The sequence below is a fragment of the Canis lupus genome, chromosome 8 (genome assembly GCF_048164855.1).
Source record: "Canis lupus baileyi chromosome 8, mCanLup2.hap1, whole genome shotgun sequence".
Classification (NCBI taxonomy): domain Eukaryota; kingdom Metazoa; phylum Chordata; class Mammalia; order Carnivora; family Canidae; genus Canis; species Canis lupus.
The window spans coordinates 48,511,515-48,532,444 of record NC_132845.1 but is presented as its reverse complement, the minus strand read 5'-3'; the positions used below and the strand labels follow the sequence as shown (position 1 = coordinate 48,532,444).

Here is a 20,930-nt window from a genome sequence, read left to right as displayed (position 1 = left end):
TCAAAGAAAAAGACAATTTCTAACAAACCACATTAGGAGGAATGAGGGCCAATGTGATTACAGGATATTTTAATTTTCACCTTTGTACACACCTACATTTTCTAAATTCTCTAATATGGATACTAGCAAGAAAAAAAAAAGGTTACTTAATAAGTGGTTACACTAATTTGTATTTTACTTTAACCGAGACCTTTTTAAGTTATTCTACACATTATCACCATCACTTCCCCAGTCCATTCTAACCTCATACTCCTCACTAAGTGTTTAGTTCAGCATTTCTAACAAGAACCTCAATGAAGCAAATTTTTCAGACAAAGGGTCATAGGGACTAACCTCATCTCCCATCTGAGATTCTAGAATCATCAAAGAGAGTGTCAGGAGCCAAGAGCCTTTCTGGTGTGTCAGTTACTTCAGAAAGAAAAGGGGGAAAAAAAAAAAAAAGAAAAGGGGGAAAATTTTTTTTCCCCAACAAAAATTGTTAAATTCTATACCCTTTCCTGTTATAACTGGGTAGACAGTGGATCGCTGTTTAGAGTAGACCTCAGGGGGGCTGGTACTGTCCCCTAAGATATATGCTTAGATATAAAAGTAACTATGGGAAACACTGGCATTTAGTGTTTGGGGGCCAGGATGCTGAACTTCATACAACCTATGGAATAGACCACATAGTGAGGATCCATCCTCATCTTGAGAATCTTTTCAATGTCCAGCCAGATTAATCACTATAAACTGGCATTCCTTTAGAACATAAAACTGAAAAGTCTGTATAAGGGATTATGGGGAAAACTCCAGTAATTTAGGAGAAGGTAGCTAATGCGAGACACGTTGGGATAGAATATGTCTGAAATTAGTCGTCGTTTCCTCACATTACACATGGTCAACTCAACATCGTAATACCGAGCATGCCTCGAACTAAGGGGACATCCACAATGATCCAAAAACCTCCATCTTTTACCCGTTATCAATGATAAGTGGTAGGAATCCAGCACTGTGCCTCAGAGCAGCAGCACTTCAAAGTGTGCAACACAAAAGGTGCCATACAACGTAGACAGAAAATACTGCCCCCGTGGAGGCATTATACTGACATTATTATTTATGGGTTGACCGAGTCTGTAATTTATCTTGGCCTGTTGTCCTTATTTCACTCTAAGCTGCTTCTGTTTTTCTTATCATAAATGGGTTACCCTAACACTCAGGTGTCAACCCCCTCCTCCTTCCTTCCCCCTCAATGCCAGGGTGTGTATGTGTATATATGTGTGTATATATATATATATATCCCTGCTCTTTCCCTTTCTTGTTTGAAATCACTGACAGCTTTACTACTCTTCCATCTACACACGTCTTCGTTAGGAAGCAGGTGCAAGCTAGGAAGCAAGTTAGGAAGCAGGTGCAAGCGGCCGGTGCACGCTCTCTTCTGGCACACGTACGCGCGTGGCCGCGCCTGTCGGTAGACTGTTCCTTTATCTCTCCCTACCAGTTAAACTGGAGCATCACACTGATTTTTCAATTACGCGCGTACATACGTTGCACTGTGGAGGAGTTTCATATTTCAGGGCGGTAAAGTGGGCTTTACAAGAAGTCTGCAGCCAAGGGGAGGGGCCTTGGTTCTGACAACGTTGAGAACCGCTGCTTCCAGAGAGTCGGAATCGTGTGCCTAACGAAAAACCAAACTTAAAAAAAAAAAAAGAAAGTTTCCTTTGCTTAAGGAGAGGGCCCTGGGGCTCCAACATCCCACTTGCATTCGGCCTGACAACCCCCTCCCCCCCACCGTGGACACCCTCTGCTGCTCTGCTGCTCCAAGTCGGCTTCTGGTCCCATGCAGGGCCAAACAAGAGTTTTTGACCGTGTGGAGGTCAGCAGCGACCCTTCTTGGAACATAACAACAACAACAGGGCAAACGCCTTCCCCCGGGAACTCCTAGGGCACGCTGCACCCAATCCCAGGGGGGCTCGTGCACACCTCCTGCAGCCCAGCTGGGGCTCCAGGAATGGAAGTCACCCGAGCCCTGAGCCCGGAGCCCTGCGAGTGGGGGCGGGGAGGAGGCTGGAGGCTGGAGGCTGGAGGCTGGAGGCTGGGACCGGGCGTGGGCGCCGGGGTCGCAGTGCCCGCGCTCCAAGCCCCAAGCCCCAAGCCCCCGCCCCGCGCTTCCCCGCAGCGGGGCTCCGTGCAGCCCGGGAGCCGCGCAAGTTACGCGCCCGGCGGACCGCGGAGGCTCCGTAGGTCGTGTTGCCCCGGCCAGCGGCGCCGCGTAGGGCGCCAACCCCGCCCCCGGAGGGAAGCGAGCGCGGGCACCCGGGGTCGTACCCGCTGCCCAGGGGACTGACCCGGGCGACCCCGCGGCCCCGGCCCGGCCGCCCCGCCCCGCCCCGCCCGCCGCCCGCCGCCCGCCGCCCGCGCGGGTCCCGGGACGGCTTGCACCGAGCGGCTCCGCGGCGGCCTCCCCGGACGCGGCCGCCCGCCGAGCCCGCCGAGCCCGCTCCCCCGTCCGGCCCTCGGCCTCCGCCGCTCTCAGCCCCCAACGCCCGCCGCCGCCGGCCGCAGCTCACCTCCCGGGCCGCCGCCGCCGCCGCCGCCGCCGCCGCCGCCGCCGCCGCGCGCGATCTCGCGAGACTTCGCTCCCCTCCGCGCTCCCCTCCGCGCTCCCCCCGCCCTCCCCGCGCCGCCGCGCCGCCAGCGCAGACCCCGGCCTGGAACCCGCGCGCGGCGCGCCGACCCCGGAGCGGCGCCCCCTCCCCGCCGCGGGCTCAGGCCGAGCCCCGCCCGCGACCCGGCGTCCCGGTTCCTGCAGCCATTCCGCCCACGTCCGTGGCCGCGAAGGGTTAAAAGCCAGGTGCGCGGCGGCCGACTCCCCTCACCTGGCCGGCCGGGCGCGCGTGCGCATGCGCCTGCCGGGGCCCCGGACCCGCGAGCCCTTGCAGCGAGCGGCCCGGAGCGCACCGACCGCAGCAGCCCCGGCAGCCCGGCTGGGGGTGCTTCCTGGGCGCGGAGGACTGCTGCGGCTCCCCGAGGGTCCTCACCGCAGCCCCACGAACTGGCTGTTACCATCCTCCTCGCTCCAGAGGGCAGAAAACGGAGGCTCGGCTACGCTCGGTAGCTCCAGGTCACACTGCTGGGCATGGGCATCCGGGGTTGTCAGACGCCCAAGCCAACCCCCCCCCCTTTTTTTTTTTTGGCCTCCATGACAACCCCGGGCTCTGGCCTTGGCCCTCCTTGGGCTGAGCGTGCTGAGTCTTTCCTTTCCTCCCAAGATTCCCCAAGGTGAGAGGAGGCAGGCGCTCCCTAGGAGGCCAGCTGCTAGCATCCCTTACGGTTTTACCGAGCTGCTGTCCAGAAAATGCTTCTCCCATATTGCATGAGCTCTCTAAGGAAGGCCTTCCTGTGCCAGACTGCGTAGAGAGTCCTGCAAACTATGCGACTGTATTCTTATATTCCGTTGTCTCCTCTCTGGACTGGTGGCATTTTGATTGTAGGGAGCACAGTAGAATAGGACACAGGACGTAGTACTAGAATACACATGATGTTAGGGGATGCAGAGAAAGGTGTGTCTTCTTTCCAGGAGTAAACTCTTAACATTAGATAGTTTCTTGGACACAGGACGTAGGACTAGAATACACGTGATGTTAGGGGATGCAGAGAAAGGTGTGTCTTCTTTCCAGGAGTAAACTCTTAACATTAGATAATAGTTTCTTTTAAAAATTCGATTTACTTAACAGAGAGGGAGAGTGCAGGAGGAGGGGCAGAGGTGAGAGCAAAGCCTCAAGCAGGCTCCCCATTGGGCATGAAGTGCTACCTGGGGCTAAATCCCAGAACCCTAAGGTCATGACCTGAGCCAGAATCAAGAGTTGGGCACTTAACCATGGGAGCCACCCAGGTGCCCCTATCTAATTGTTTCTAAAGCAAAGGGGCTAGCATTTATTGAGGGCCTTTCACGGTTGCTACCAATATTCTTCCAAGTTAATTCTTCATGGGAAATATTCTTCATAAGACAATGGAGACTGGGGAAGATGGAAAAACTGGCCTGAGCTCCCATCGTGAGACAGGATATGAACCTGATCCTGAGTCCAGAGCCCAGTACTGCCTGGCACCAAAGTCCCATGAGTGAGCATGAGCTAGTTCATCTGGGCCAGCAAGCTGCTATAAAATCAAGAGCCTTCAAAAAAAAAAAAAAAAAAAATCAAGAGCCTTAGGGGATCCCTGGGTGGCTCAGCGGTTTAGCGCCTGCCTTCAGCCCAGGGCATGATCCTGGAGTCCTGGGATCGAGTACTGCGTCGCGCTCCCTGCATGGAACCTGCTTCTCCCTCTGCCTGTGTCTCTGCCTCTCTCTCACTCTCTCTCTGTCTCTCATGAATAAATAAATAAAATATTTTTTAAAAAATCAAGAGCCTTGGAGGTTTTAACTTCTCCTCCACCTGCCAGTCACGTCAACATCAGCAAACATGGGCCTGTCCACTCTCCAGAAACAGGGCCATTCTCTATAGACCAGAGGTTAAAAAAAAAAAAAAAAAAGACCAGAGGTTATGGGTGTCCCTCCATGTGCCAAAACTACCCAAACCACCTGATGGAGAAAGTCAGAGAGGAAGGGGAAACCATATCTGGTGGGCAGCTACCAGGTGCCAAGCACCGCTCCAGGTACTATCCATTTATTAATTCACTTAGTCCTCCCGAAAACCCCTTGTGGGAGGCATGGTTGTCCCCCGTTTCAGATAAAGAAGTCAAGGGGCTAAGAGAGAAGTGAAATTGCCTGAGGGCACACAGTCGGTAAGTGGGAGGGCTGGGGTTGCACTCCAGATTGGTCTGTCCCCAGAACAACAGACTTTGGCTTCCGTCACTAAAAAGGTTCTTCACTGGCCCAAATGCCTGTGTCTTCATGAAACTGAAAACCAGGAAATCCCCTGAGATCAGGGCTCCTGTATAAGATACCATATGTTCTCCTATGGGTGGACTGTGCTTCAGTATTCTCATCTAAAATAAGGATAGAAAGAGGATGCTGGGAGGATTAGCCAAGTTCATATACATGAAGCATGTGGAAAAGTGCCTTGCACTGATTAAGCTCTCAGTAAATTACAGCCATTATTACCACGGGGGCGATGCCGGTGATGTTTTACTCTTTCCTATCTCCCAATACACATTCCCAATCAAGTTGGAGAATATGACCTTATCTGCTCAGGCATGGAAATAAAATTAGTTTCTAGCAAACAATAAATTCTCTTTAATGGGCAAAATGACCCCCACAACCCCTCCCCCCAGCCCTTGATTGGGGAGAGAGACCAGACGCTCCTGACCTCCTGACGCTCTGCTGCAGTCTCTCATCCCTGTTTCCTGGGAGGCTGGGAGCCAGAGTTATAAAAGGCTCCCCTTATAAAGGAAAAGCTACCCAAATATTTTTAAGTTGTTGGCAAAAGCAAGAAGAAAAAAAAATTTAATCTGAAACTTCTTAAAATTTCGGTGAGGTTGGAGATTTAATATAACCACAGTGACATCACAACTGGGTAAAAGGTTTTTTACAGGAAATGTAGCTGCCACACACTCAGGCCATTGTACCCCAAACAAAGTAAGATTTCTACCCTGACACAAGACATGCGATGCATTCCCATGAATGGCAATGTCTTGCTATGGAAGTAAGTCTCATTGGTAAAGGGGTGAACACAGCAGCATCCATAAAGGGCATTACCATTTGGACAGCACAGAAGCAAACAAAAGGTCCTAGGGTGATTCTAATATGCACACCTCTGAGGTATCCCTTCCAAAAAGCACTATTAACGCCTTTTGATCTAGGAGAAATTTTATAATGCAATTTGTCTAGTGCTCTTTCATTCAATAAAAACATATTAAGTGCTTAAGTGCCAGTTACTACATCAGTAGCAGTCTGCCGGACAGGCACAGTCCGGCATCACATGGATGGCCTAGAGGAAGACCAATAATTCAACCAAGGGGTATTGAAATGCTATATGATAAATAGAATGAAGAAGAAGAGCAAATAATCAAAAGGGGGAAAAAAAGCAGGATGGATGGAAGGGTAGGAAAGAACTTGCTTGAACCAAGTTTTAAAGAATGCAGCAAAGTGAACTAGGCAAGGAAGCAAGGGGAGATAATTCCAGAGATAGGGAGAGAGAGTATGGATCAGCAAGGAGTGGATAAGTTTTGGTGGCTGGGAAGGCAGGGTGTACTGGGGCCTTTAAGAGGCATCCCACACCTGTACATACCATGAGCATGTGGGGACAGTGGAGAGTAGGAAACTCGACTGGAGGTGGAAGAGTATGGTGAGCCATGACATTGGTCCCCACATACATATCCTGCCCCGTTGGCAATCCAAGCTCATCATGGAACCCTACCACCTCTGCCCCACCAGTGCTTGGTCACGGATGGGCAGGCTGTAGTGACACAGCTGTCATATCGCTAGCCAATCTGTATTTGAGGAAGTAGCACATTAGAAGTCCTGGCACCACAGTGTAGAAGGCAGGATGCACATCTGCCTCCCTTGCAACCAGAACAAGGGATATGACATAGGCTCTACCGGCCAGATGCATCACACAAGACTGAATCCGGTCATGAGCCTCAGTTGTGTCAGAGTGACTGGTGGCCAGAGCAGCCAGTATGGGGGATGGCGGGGGTAGAAACTCCCCATGGAGAAACTGCACCAGTGCTGACGGCAGTAGTGGTTGCAGTGACAGCAAGCTCAGGCAGGGTGGTGGTTAGCTCTTGGGGCCAGGCCTGCAGTGTGGTTTGGGGCATATTTCCTAGAAGCTTAGTCCCGATCTCTTTTCTCCAGCCCTCACAATGATTCTGTGGGATACCTAACATCCTTTATTACATTCCCCTCTCTGCTCAAACCAGCTAGCATTCCCCGCAAGATCACTGACCCCTCACAGGCCAAAGCCAAGTGGGGCCTAAGAGACTCGGAGATAGACTCACTAGGGCAGTGGCGAGGGGAACTTTCTCTGCTGTAAGAGAGAGAACCAGGAAGCCAGCTCGCTCTCCCTGCCTTCTGTGGAAACTTCATTGCCACTAATGACTTTTCCCACAGCTGTGGGATAAGATAGGGTATAACTGGCAGAGAAACAGAGAAACCAAAGGTCTGGGTCGTTGGCTACATCACCAAGCTGCTGTGCTGACCCCAGACCTATAAGGCCCTGGATGTCCCCCTTCCCTGAGCTAAAGCATGTGGTTAAATCAACTTGAGTTGGCTTCTCTGGTCCTTGCAGCCAAACATTCATGCTGGTGCAAGGAGGAGAGAAGCAGCTTATGGAGAATGGAGATACCTCTTCCCTGGCTATGTCAGGAGCTGCCCAAAATCCTGACCAACTTTTTACATCTATCCCTCTCACCCCTGCACAATATCAATCCCACTCAGGTAAGAATGACCTGATTCCAAACAGTTTATTCCAGAAAACATATCCTTCCTTTGCCCTTACCATCCTTTGGTTCTCCCTCTCTAATGGGTACAAAGTAGTTCTGTCACCTGCCCAGCTCCCACCTCTGGTAAGTGACAGAGCTCAAGTTCTAGAGGCAATCCAGATCCCAGGCTTTTAACCACTATGTTTAACACCATGCATCATCCACCCTTGTTACCAAAAAAAAAAAAAAAGGCTTTTAGCCAGGAAAAAAATTAAAAACAAACTCAAATCCCATTCCATATTTGCTATCTCACCTTGAGTAAGCTCCTGAAGTCTCACTGAAAATGAGTTTGACATGAAAATGGAGTTAATGATACCAGCTTCCTAGAGCCTGACAGTCATCTGTGCCATTCACCTGGGACTTCTGGCTTCTAACCTTCTGGGCATGTGCAAAGTGGAACTTCCTGGTCCACTTGGGTAGGGTCATGTGACTAGATCCAGCCAAGGAGTGTGAGTGGAAGGAGTAGCTGTCATTTCTGGACTGCAGGTCTGTTGAGCAGAGCCCCCAGCCAACCCATCTTGGACATGCAATGCGAGCAAAACCCAAACCTTTATTGTTTTAAGCCACTGCGTGTTGGGAGTCGATGGTTGTCATAGCATGTTCTAGTCTGTCCTGATTGATACATACAGTGTGGTCATGTGCTCATCTGTTTACTCAAGAAACACTTCTCTGCTATGGCTCCAACCCCAGCTGGATAAGCAAGAAGGCTCAGGCAGCAGTCCTGAAGATTCTGGCTCAATAGGTCTGGGGTGGGGCCCTGGCCTCTGCATATTCATGGGGCTTCCCAGTGATTCTGATGGACTGGCAAGCCTAAGACCCTTGCATTGCTAGTGGTTCACCATGTGATGGTTGAGTGGGACAGGGTTCCTACCACTGAGGACCCCACAGACTGCTATTTCACATTTCTGGGCTTGGGACTCATGCTCGTCTCTCTGCCTGGTATGCCTTCCCTCCATGCCTGCCACCCTGCCTCCAAACACAGCCAAAACCTCCGATGAGCATTTTGATGACCCCATCCTAGGCGCTGTGATTATTCCCCAGAGTGTGGTCCTACAAATAGCTTGAATGCACCTCCTCCATAAGATTGCAGCCTTGTAGAGGATGGGGTCTTGGCGGCTTCCTTTCTCTGGGCCATCTGACCAGCACTGTGGAAATGGGGAGAGACTCCTGCACCAGCATCAGCCACGGTCACCTGAATACACAGGTCAGCAAAACCAAAGCCCTAGGACTTATGAGACAGACCCTCCCAAGAAGATTGCCAGCAAAGTGTTTCTCAGAAAGCCACTTTGGGATTCTAATCCAGCCTCTGCCACTTTGTAGCTCTGGGATCACAAGTGCCATATTTAATCTCTTCTGAGTCTCAGTACTTAAATGTCAAATGGGACCAATGACGGTACCTGCCTCACACAACTGTGAGAACTCAATGAAATATAAGAACTGAATTAAATTCCAGCCACATTTATCATGTTCCCCTTTACTGTCATTGTCTCATTATTACCTACTGCCACTACTGAGCATGCCCCATAGCTCTCATTATTAATGTTACTTACCACACGCTCCCTCCCTTCCTGCCAAGCTTAAGTGACTTCTTAAGCATTCCATCCAGGAATGGAGAGTATTCTTGGAATTCTCGAAATGAGTTCTTCATTGTCTCGTTGATGGTTCAGTGCCCACAGTGGTTTAGCACCCCTAGTACCCCCCGGGAAGCTACCCAGCTGGCTCCTCAGGAAGTGTGTGTTGCCAGTACCAGGCTACCTGGATGCAGCTAAGAAAATAGGGCTCTCCTGAGGCTCCCTTTCTCCTGGACTTGAGTTCCTCCTGCTCTGGAGTACTCTGGGTTCATTTGTGGTCAGCCCAAGCACTGTGAAGGTGGCCCCCACCCCTGGCTATGGGAGTGGCTGGATCCCAGTCAAATAAGCCTGTGGACTTCTGCAATCATTGATAGCACACACAAAAATAATACCTGGAACGGGCTTAATTCTTTCTTCCCAGGGGGAACTAAAAGAATTAGGCTTTCGTGTTTCAATAATAAACATTCCTTATGCCATCAGAGTGAGCAACTCCTGCCTTCCTTCCTTATCTTTCATAAGTCTGGATCACGGTGGGCAAAATTTGGGTTTTCAAGAAAACATTCCTGAGGTTTTGTGATGAAAGACTCCAAGTGGGTATGAAAGAATAGAAAAACAAAATTCCCCCGCACCTCTACAAGGACAGGGAGGGGAGGGAACAAAGACCAAACCTCTGACAACAAAATAAAGGAAAAACGTAAATGAGGTTTTTCTGATGGAAAAGTTTCTGAAGACCCAGCCATGAAAATTCTCTGCTAGGATCCACTTTCCTAGTGATCCTAGTGCAAGTTCAGAAGGTCTGTAAGGAAGGAACTAAAGATGGGGAGTCAGAGGAAAAGAGACCAACATGCATTATGGAGCAGGAGGGGCAGAAAACAATGAGGAGATAAGAAGGCAGCCACAAGAAGCAAGTGCTTCTAGAAGCACAGACAGTGGTCAAGGTAAGAAGACCACTAGGTGAGAGTTTTCTCCAGAGAGCTAGAGCAGAAAACAGAAGAACTAAGATTTTTTTCTCCCCCAAGATTTTGTTGATAGACAGCTGCTCAAATAAATTTGTATTCCCATTTCAACGAACTCATCTGACTGGAACAATAAGCTTACATTCCAGAGCCTGGGCCGACCTCATGCACCCTACTGCCATTAATATATTAAGTATGTAATTAGTGCTGTTTGCACTAAGAAGGACCACAAATCTGCTAGGTTATTTTCTATTTAGCTTCTGACAGCAGCATCCAGCATTTAATATTGTATTCTCACGTCAGCTATTCCCAGGGGAGAAAGGAAGTGGGGACGGACAAGAGGGGAACATGTTTTATAATTTATCAAGATATAGGGATCAGCCCTTCAATCAAAAAAAACAAAAACAAAAAAAAACAAGTTGCAAATAAAGAATATTACAAATAAGGAGGGAGGCTGGAATGATCCTATGATACTGAGTTAAAATCAGTAATCTGGTAGTGAACTAAGGTTTTTTAATAAATAGAAAGCTAGATATATAAAGATATAAATATAGATGTGTGTGTTTGCATGGATTGATATACATATTTCCAAGTTCTGAACACTGAGTGGTCCTAGAAGCAAAGATTACTCAGTAACAATGAGCACCCTTACCACTCATAGGTTGGTATCTAAACACCATACTCCAGTAAAAGGATCCAGAACTCCTGGGAGAAGTGGTTTCTTCCAGAGCTGAAATAAGGAAAATACAAAATGAGCCAGGAACACCATGCAGTGCCAGAAATTAGAGAATTGCTTTAAAAATTTTGAGTGCTAATTGAGAGGATAAAGGAGCCAACTGGATGGAGCTCCCAATGGCTAAAGCTGGAACAATTAAAGCAACAATGACAAAAAACAATAGTATTGGATTATAAGCCTTAGAATAAAATAAATACCTTTAAGTTCATATTGGAGAAAGGAATGAAAGAAGGAAAAAAGGGATGTAGGGAGTCTCTCTCCTTGAAGAAGAATTATAATTAATAAGTGTAGAGTGAGAGGTGCCTGGACTCAGTCGGTTAAGCATCCAACTCTTGATTTCAGCTCAGGTTACAATCTCAGGGTCATGAGATAGAGCCCCGAGTTGGGCTCCATGCTGAGCATGGAGTCTGCTTAAGATTCTTTCCTTCTCCCTCTGCCCCTCCCCTGCTGGCTCACACCCCCACTCCTCTCTAAATACATACAAACATACACACATACATGCATACATACACGTAGAGTGAAAGAGGAAAATTTTTTTAAAATCACCATTGAAAAGCACAGTAATTGCTGCAGTAAGATCCACCCATGGGTGCTAAAATTTAAGTGGACAGAAGTTTGAGGAGAAACAGGATAGCCTTGAAGTTTCCCTCTTCAGGTATTTATTAGTTATAAAGAGAAAAATGGTGACTTCACGGTGAAGAACTACAAACACCATGCTAATCAAGTGATTGAGGTTAACACCACTAGTACTAACTTATATTTTTATGTACCCCTGATGCAATTCGATAAGAAGGGTACTTCCCTTCATGGTACCCTCCCCCAGAACTCACAACCTCTGTTGTATCCTGAGAAAACATCAGACAAACCCAAACTGAGAGACATTCTATAAAATACCTGACCAGTATTTTCTTTAAAGTGTCAAAGTCATGAAACTAATATAACACTGTATGTTAACTATACTGGAGTTCAAATAAGATAAAAGTATCAAAGTCATAAGAGACAAAGCCTGAGGAGTTGTCACAGACTGGAGGGGCCTAAAGAGACACAATGACTTGATGCAGTGTGGGACCCTGGACAGGAAAAGGACATTAGAGGGAAAAAACTGGTGAAATCTGAACAAAGTCCATCGATTACTTTATAATATTATACTCATGTTAATTTGTTAGTTTCGATCACTGTACTATAGTTTAAAAGACACTAGTATTTTAAGGTGCTGGGTGAAGGGTACATGGGAATGCTGTGCTATTTTTGCAACTTTTCCATAAGTCTAAAATTATTAAAAAATAAAAAAAGTTTTTTTTGTTTTGTTTTGTTTTTTTAATGAGGTTCTGGGGCACCTGGTGGCTCAGTCAGTTAAGCATCCAACTCTTGGTTTTGGTTAAGGTAATGATCTCAAGGTTGTGAGATCGAGCCCCACGTGGGGCTCTGCACTCAGCAAAGAGTCTGCTTGAGATTCTCTCTCTCCCTCCTGCTCATACACTCTCTCTTAAATAAATAAATAAATAAATAAATAAATAAATAAATAAATAAAATCTTTAAAAAAAATGAGGTGCTGAATTTACATAGGTGTTGCTGACAGGGTCTTCTAGGAGCAACCTGGAAAGCACCCATTCTAAAATTGGTGTAAGAAATAAGGCCCTTAATGGGGTGCCTGGGTGGCTCAGTTGGTTAAGTACCTGCGTTTGGCTTGGGTCATGATCTCAGGGTCCTGGGATCGAGCCCTACATCTGGCTCTCTGCTCAGTGGAGGGCCTGCTTCTCCCTCTCCCTCTGCCTGCTGCTTTGCCTACTTGTGCTCTCTCTCTATCTCTCTGTCAAATAAATAAATAAAATCTTTAAAAAAAAAAAAAGAAAGAAAGAAAGAAAAGAAAAGAAATAAGTCCCGTAAGAGCTATCCATTTCTTGGGGGAGGGTTTTGAGGGGGAGTTTCATTCAACAACAAGCCACAGTTCTGGTCCTCAGAGAGCTTACTCCCTAAGAGAAGAGAACAGATTCCAGAAAGTACAAAAGAAAACTAAAGTAATTGTGAGCTGTGTCAAAGGCTGTGAAGGAAATCAGTAAGGTCTGGAAAAGCATTTCTAAGGTAATGACACCAAGATTGAGACACCAAGGAGCTGAACATATCGAGAAGAGGAGAAGAAGGACCCCAAGTAGAGAGAACAGCACCTGCAAAGTCTGGAGCCAGGAAGGAGCTTAGCATGTTCCAAGAGACAGAACAGGGATCACAAGAATACTAGGCCATAAGCTGGCTGAGAAAAGAATCATAAATCCAGAGGCAGAAGAGTAGGGTCCCCAAGTCACCTGTCCCCACCAAATTACCTAGATAACTTTCAGATCATCCTGAAAACCTACGAATTCGGCTTGAGATTTAAAGAGAGAACAGCTGGAATGCTACAGTGAGAAGTGTTCGCGCTTCTATCAAGATAAAGAGAGAGAGCATCCAGAGGGAGAAGTAGAGAATCCTAGGCCAACTCTGCGCTAAGTATGGAGCCCCCCACATGGGGCCCAATCCCACGACCCTGAGATCCCAACCCAAACCAACCCAAATCCAAGCATTGATACCCAACCAACTGAGCCACCCAGGTGCCCCAAATTTTCCAAAAGTCTTAAATAACATTTTATTTATTTTCTTTTTTTTTTATTTTTAAATATTTTATTTTATTTACTCATGAGAGATACAGAGCGAGCAAAAGAGAGGCAGAGGGAGAAGGAGGCTCCACACAGGGAGCCCGACACAGGACCCAATCCTGGGTCTCCAGGACCAGGCCCTGGGCTGCAGGCAGCGCTAAACCACTGCACCACCGGGGTTGCCCCTTAAATAACGTTTTAAAAAGTAGAAATATAGCAGTCACAGAATAAGAATATTGTATCTTTTACTATGTAAAATAAAACTATTATCTTTTGGCCTTTCAAAATATCAAATACTATTTGAATGTGACTTACAACCTATGGATTCTTTCAAATAACTGTCGATTTCATCATCCAGGGGATTTGTTTCTTTATTTTCTCTTATAAAATTCAATAGAATATTAGCTTCTGGGGTATCTTAAATAAAAAATGCATAAAATGTGAAAAAAAGAAAAAGAATCATAAATCCATAGTAGACACCACCACCACCACCACCACAACTACTACTATCCACCACAGGACATATGGTCTTCCCAACAATCCTACCAGGTAGAGATGAATGAAACCACCACCATTACCACCAGTACAAACCCTCTCTGAACAGTAATACAAACAGGATGTCATCACGTGCTATGGTCTCCATGTTCATGTCCTCCTCCAACACCAAATTTATATATTGAAACCTAATCCCCAGGGTGATGGCATTGGGAGGTGGGGTCTTTGGGAGGTGATTAGGTCATGAGAGTAGAGTTCTCAGGAGTGGGGTTGGTGCCCTTCTAAAGAAAAGAGCCTAGGGATCTCCCTCGCCCCATCTGCCACCATGTGAGGACCCAGAGAGGAGATGGCCGATTACGAACTTAGGAAGGGGGTTCTCGCCCGACACCAAGCTTGCCAGGGCCCTGATCTTGGACTCCCCAGCCTCCAGAGCTGTGAGAAATAAATGTGTGTCGTTAATGAGCCACTGAGTTTATGGTGTTTCTGTTTAGCAGCATGAAGGGACGGAGACACTGTGCTAGGGCTTTCGGGCTGTGTGAGGGCACTGAGGCAGGGCTCACTGCGATGCCCAGAGCAGTTTGCCATTAGAGAGCTGAGAAGTAGTGAGCAGTTGTGAGTAGAAAAAAAAGTGGAGCAGAATACTTGTAAGGGAAAAGAAGACAAGGGAGAGAAGGCACCTAATGGTCACTTGTAAGTTATTTGCATGAAAACTCCCTCCAAACCCCTGGCCCCTTATAAAGCCCACCACACACTCAGGTCTGGTGTGTCTCTGCGAATCTGCACATGTGTGTGTGTGCATGTATCACTCTGTCTGCGTGTCTGTGTGTGTGTATATGCATGTGCCACTCTGTGTGTGTCTGTGCGTGTATGCATGTACCACTCTGTCCGTATGTGTCTCTGTGTGTGTGCATGTGCCACTCTGTGTGTGTGTCTGTGTGTATGCATGTGCCACTCTGTGTGTGTCTGTGTGTGTATGCACGTACCACTCTCTGTGTGTGTCTGTGTCTGTGTGTGTATGCATGTGCCACTCTGTGTGTGTCTGTGTGTATGTATGTGCCACTCTGTGTGTGTGCGTGTGTCACTCTGTCCCCGTGTGTCTGTGTGTGTGCCACTCTGTCCACATGTGTGTCTGTGTGTGACGCTGTGCCTGTCCGTGCTTAGGCACGTCTTTGTGAGTCCCTGCATGTCTGTGTCTGGGTGTGCTTGCGTGTGCTGGAAATCAGAGTGAGGGACGGCCCGAATGCTTGCCAGAGTGAAGACAAATGAGTTGCCGCAAGAGCAGGGGGAGAAGGCGAGCGGAGCCGGAGCCGGCGGAAGCGAGGCCCAGGTGACAGTGAGAAAGTAAGGCCCCAGGAATTCGGGGACATCCCTGCGAGGAGGGGAGGAGGGCCTAGGAATTTCCCCAGGCCGGAATGCAGTGGGCGTGGCCAGTCCGTTCACAATGATCTAAAGACCTCAAAGGGCAGGACGACCCGCCCCCAATTTGGCCTCCTGCCTTGGCCTCCAGGGTTATTATCCTCATTTTGCAGCAGAGAAAAGTGAGTCCCTGGGCTAGTGCTTTCAGAAGACCGAGGAGAACCCCCCACGCTGGGCTCCCCAGGTCCCGGGTGGACTGGCCCTGGGCGACAACAATGAATCGCAATGAGATGTCCCTCTGTGCGCCTTCAAGGCCTCTGCTGAGAAGGCCTCTCCTGGGTGCTACTCTGTCTTTAACACTTCTTTTGTTCACCTTTTTTTAAAAGAAAAGAATATTTTTTAAAGATTTTCTTTCTTTTTTATTTGAGAGAGAAAGATCACAGAGGGAGAGGGAGGAGCAGACTCCTCACTGAGCAGAAAGCCCAATGCGGGGCTCAGTCCCGGGACCTGACCTACACCAAAGGCATTTGCTTAACTGGCTGAGTCACCCGGATGCCCCTACAAAAAAATATTTTTTCTTTCCTATCAATCAAGAGCATCCCAGCGTCAAGCACACTGACCGGAACATACCTTCTCAAGGACACACAGGACCACAACTCTACAGATAACGTGATTTTGCAGTAATAACAGAACACCCCTGCACCCCAAATAATTCTATTATCATTCTTTAGTTAATTTGGCTGTCTTAATCCAATATAAACATGAAGTCATGGAAGACAGCATTTTTCCATTGGGTAGACATCTTAATTTTTCTTAACTATTTTAGGAGTAAGATATGAAGCGTTCAAATCATTAGAAACTAATACGGAAGCTTTTCCTGAGCTTTTAAAAAACTCGAGACTTTTGTCACACTAGAGGTATCTTCAGGAGAGTTTTTATATGTTTGTTTTCTTCCTTTTAATTTTTATTTTGAAAAAAAATCCCTACAGAAAAGTTGCAAGAACAGTACAATAAACTCTTATACTCTTCATTGAGATTCACCAATTGTTGACATTTTTGCACACTTGCTTTCTGTGTGTGTGTGTGTACACATATATACATGCATATATGTATAATTTACACTTTATGTAAATATAAATTCATAGATATGTGCGTACATATATATGCACACGTGCATATACATACACTTAAAAAAATACAATTGAAAGATTTATAATGGAATCCGCCCCACACTCTTCATTCCTTGGGGCAATACTTCTCAAACATCTGTGTACCTTTGGGGAGATTTTTATAACACACCACCCCCGCAGGTACTAATATAATTTAGTAGTAGTGAGGCTTGGGCATCAGAATGTCCATAGCTCTTGGGGGATTTCAAAAGCACAGCCAAGATCAAGAACCACTAGGGCACCTGGGTGGCTCAGTCAATTAAGCATCTGCCTTTGGCTCAGGTCACGATCCCAGGGTCCTGGGATTGAGTCCCTCAGTGGGAAGCCTGCTTGTCCCTCTCCCTCTACCCCTCCTTCTGCTTGTTCTCGATCTTTCTCTCTCTCAAATAAATAAATAAATAAATAAATAAATAAATAAATAAAATCTTATTAAAAAATGAGAACCACTGCTGGATCTTTTTTTCCTTTAAGGCAAGTCATACACACACTTATTACAAGAGCATCTGAGAATAAATCTCCAGTATCCCTTTATCCTTTATAAATATCCCTAAATATTAGGGATATCCCTAATATCAGGGATATCCCTAATATCCTTTATCCCTAAATATTTATCCCTAAATATTTCATATATCCCCTAAGAATGAGGAAGAGCATTTGCTTACATCACCACAGTATGGTTACTACCTAACGAAATTTCCTAGTGACACCATGCCAGCATCTAATATCAAATTCATATTCAAAGTTTGTAAAATGTCTCCAAAAAGCCATTTCAGTAATTGTAGTTTCTCTGATCCAGGATCTAGTTCAGAATTACATTGCCTTCATAAATCCTTCCTCTTTACTCTCATTAACCTGAAGCAGTTCCTCCATCCTTTAGCCTTCCATGACATTGCCCGAATTCCCGTTTTAACCACGGGAAACCCAGAACCTTGAGCTAGTAGCACTATCCAGATAGAATGCAGTCGACTTTGGTTTTCTGAGTATCTTTCCAGTTATCCTCTATTCATGGCAAGTGACACTGATTTCTTATTAATGGAAGTGATATGCAGTTTTTGTTTTGTTTTGTTTTTGTTTTAGAGAGAGTGAGAGCCAATGTAAAGGGAAATATTAAGGAAATAATAGAACAGGTAGGTAGAGGTAGTCCAGGTTCTTCCCAATCTCAGCACTGCTGACATTTGGGCTGGATAATTCTGTATTGCAGGGGCTTGTCTGTGCATTGTAGGATGCTTAGTGGCATCCCTGGGCTCTGCCCAATTGACGCCAGTAGCACCCTCTGCTCTCGCTGTGGTCGTGACAACCAAAAATGTCTCCAGACGTTGCCAAGCATCTCCTGGGAGGCAGACTCGCCTGGCTAAGAGCCACTGATGTAGCCTCAACCTTGGAGGAGGAAGGTGAAGGGCTCAAGTTTGGGATGCTTACCAAGTGCCACCATGCACCTGGTGTTGTGCTAGGTACTGGGCGTTAGACATGAGCACAGCCCAGTCCAGCTCTCCGGGAGCCACCCTAAGACAAAAGAGGGGAGCGCAGAGGCCGTCCAAGAGGCAGAAAAAGGAAACCAGGAAGAGGGAGCTGGGAAAACCATACTGTCACCTAGAATTAAGTCTCCTTAAGCCTTGTGACCCTCACAGCAGCTCTTCTGCCCCAATAATTCCTTTTAAGACATGAATCAGATCATTTTAATCAGTTCCCTGATTAAAAGCCTCCAATAACTTCTCATTGCACACCAAGTAAGATCCAGACTCCCCATATGACCTAATAAGCCCTGCAAGGTGATGTAGCTCCTGTCTTCCTCTTGGGCTGCCCTTGACCTGCTCCCCATCATGGTCTTCTCCAGCTGCTCTGAACCTCTCCCTGTCAACATCTCTCCTTCCTTCCTTCCTTCCTTCCTTCCTTCCTTCCTTCCTTCCTTCCTTCCTTCCTTCCTTCCTTCCTTTCTTTTCTTTCTTTCTTCTTTTTTAAAAGATTTTATTTATTTATTCATGAGAGACACACAGGAAGAGGCAGAGACACAGGCAGAGGGAGAAGCAGGCTCCCTGTGAGGAGCCCAATGTGGGGACTCGATCCCAGGACCCTGGGATCGTGACCTGAGCCAAAGGCGGGTGCTCAACCACTGAGCCACCCAGGTGCCCTCACCATACTTATTTCTGGATGTGGCTCTTTGCTTTGTTATGTCCTCTGTGTGGAATGCTGTGTCCCCACATCTTTGCAGGGTTGACCTCTTTGTCATCGGGCATCCACTCAGTTATCACTACCCTGCAGTGTGCCATACCCAGGAGCCCTCTCTCCCAGGGTCCTGTTTGACTTCTTCCCCTGCACTTTCTGTAGCAGGCATTGTTGGCCGGCTGACCTGACTTCCACTATCAGCTCCCTTCTCCCCCATGGCCATCCAGGCAGAGGTGCCCATCAGACCTCCATCTGGCCAATGACAGATACCAGTACTGCCCCTCCCCATCTTCTACCTTCCCACTGGATCACAGGGCTGATGACTGGAGCTGTTCATCTGTTTCATGACCATGAAGGAAAGACCATGTAAATATCCGATTCCTGAGCCACAGACCCAGCACCAGCATCCTCTCACCATCTGTTCCATAGAGGAAAATAAATCCCTAGGGTTTAAGCTACCTTGATTGCGTTGTCTAGTATTTGCAGCCAAAACCACCCCAGACTAAAACACTATCTGAAATGATCCTGTTAATTCAGATGTTTGCTTTTTGTCCATATTCCTCCACTAGACTCAAAGTGCCATGAGACAGGAATTTTTATCTGTCTGATTCACTACTGCATTTTCAGCCCCTGGGCACAGGGTCGGACTCATGATAGAATTCAGTCACTATCCACCTATCTGTTCCCTAGTTCTTTCACATATAAAATAGGGACGGTCACAGCACCTTGAAAGATTGAGAGGGGGCAATGAGTCAATACATGTATAGTGCTCAGAGCACTGCCTGGCACATAATCACTGCTCAAAGGATTGCTATTATTTGTTGACTTAATGACCTAATTAACGTATGGAAGAAAGGGTTCCTTCTCTGCATGATTGTGCAGCAGTGTCCTTTGGCTTCCTCCTTCGTCTCAAATCAAAGTTGTGTTTACTTGGTGCTGACAAGTGGGACTATTGATTGAGAAACACGACCGTGGTGGGTGGAAGAAACTCACACCATTGACAGTGAGCGGCTGGATTAGCACCTTTAGGGAGTGGAGAGGGAGACAGACACTGACACACAAAAGGGTAGAGTGCATAAAGCCTGGTATATTCTGAAGTTCAGGCCAAGAAATGCTGGAAATGAAATCCAATATGAGATTGTGCTGTTGTGCCCCGTGGGAAGAACTGAACTGTGCATTACAACTCATGCTTAGCTAAAGCCACTCAGAGGTAAATTGGAGGTTATAGGGACAGATTCACTGTGTATTGATGGTGGATTGGGGTAGGGGAAGGCAAGCTATAACCCACTGGGGTAAAAGGGCTCATTTATTTATTCACTCAACAAAATATCTATTAAAACACCTACTTAGTGTCAAAGAGGGATTGGTAGGGAAAACATTGAATATTGCCTTGTCTGAAATGATTGGGTGATTCCCAGGGACCCAACAATCTTTTTTCCCTAATTGCCTTGCAACCAAGTAGATGCCGATCCGAAGTTCAGATTGATCCCACATGATGTAGATCACGACTAATACTACCGCTACTGACATTTTTCAGTATTTACTCTGTGCTATTCTGTTGACACCACTTCACCAACCATGATAGAGACCATTTGCTAGGTACCTACCCAGCCTTCATTTCCTTTTTCTTTGCACACTAAAAAAAAAAAAAAAAAAAAAATCTCTCTTTTATTCAGGGTCACACCAAGGAGCACATATCTCCAAATAAAATGGGCACCAGTCTTCATGATTAGCACCCAAACACATATCCTAATGAACACAGGGGCATTATATCATTTACTTCTTACAAGTCAGTGAGGTAGGGGTTAATGTCATCCCCGTCTTACGGCTGAGCAAACCCAAGTTCAAAGAGTTTAAATGATTTGCCAAAAGCCATACAGCTTCTAGCTGGTGGAGCTAGCACGTGAACACAAGCAACTTGATTCCAGAACCTACACTCTTTCTATTCTTTTGATCTCTTTCCATGCGCACAGATAGATAGCACATGTATACATCTCCTGTTTAACCTTCTCAGGAACCTTGGCAGGGAGTCTAATGGGTGAGATTTTCAAATATCTGCAGACATACATTCCCTAATCAGCCAGCTGGCTTCCTTCCTCGAACCACCTTCCTCCCCACTCTTAAAGCTAATCCCTTCCAGCCCAGTGGAGTGAAGAGTATAGAAGAAGAGGGAGAGAGAGAGGTGGGGAAGCAATCAGCTGTGATTGCATGTCCCTCTAGGGAGAACCCCTACGAGAAGGTTGGTAGGGTGTGGGAAAAGCCAAAGGCAGAGAAGATTTTTGCATCATTTCCCACTTGGGATTCTAGGAAGAGACAGCATGAAAATGAAATCAGTATAAATAAAACACGGTTAGGCAGAGGGAGAGCTTGAGTTTTGCATCTAGAAGATTCTGTACCCTGTGAAAGGATACAGAAAAGAGCTGACAGTGCTAGTGTCATGAATGGGAGTTGCTCTGGGAGCT

At 46.8% G+C, this 20,930-nt stretch overlaps 1 protein-coding gene across 9 annotated transcripts in view; it reads right to left on the bottom strand.

The window, feature by feature from the left end:
* MRTFB (myocardin related transcription factor B) overlaps positions 1 to 8,994 on the bottom strand; it is a 210,451-nt gene extending 201,457 nt beyond the window's left edge. For 5 of the 9 annotated variants that reach the window (XM_072835858.1, XM_072835846.1, XM_072835855.1 and 2 more), the window contains exon 1: positions 2,547 to 2,594. The gene's annotated coding sequence lies outside the window, so the exon portion shown is untranslated. Of the gene's footprint in view, positions 1 to 1,523; positions 1,660 to 2,546; positions 2,595 to 8,945 lie in introns of those variants that run through there. The other 4 variants (XM_072835849.1, XM_072835853.1, XM_072835848.1 and 1 more) reach the window with 3 other exon arrangements.
* Between the last annotated feature and the right edge of the window lie 11,936 nt (positions 8,995 to 20,930).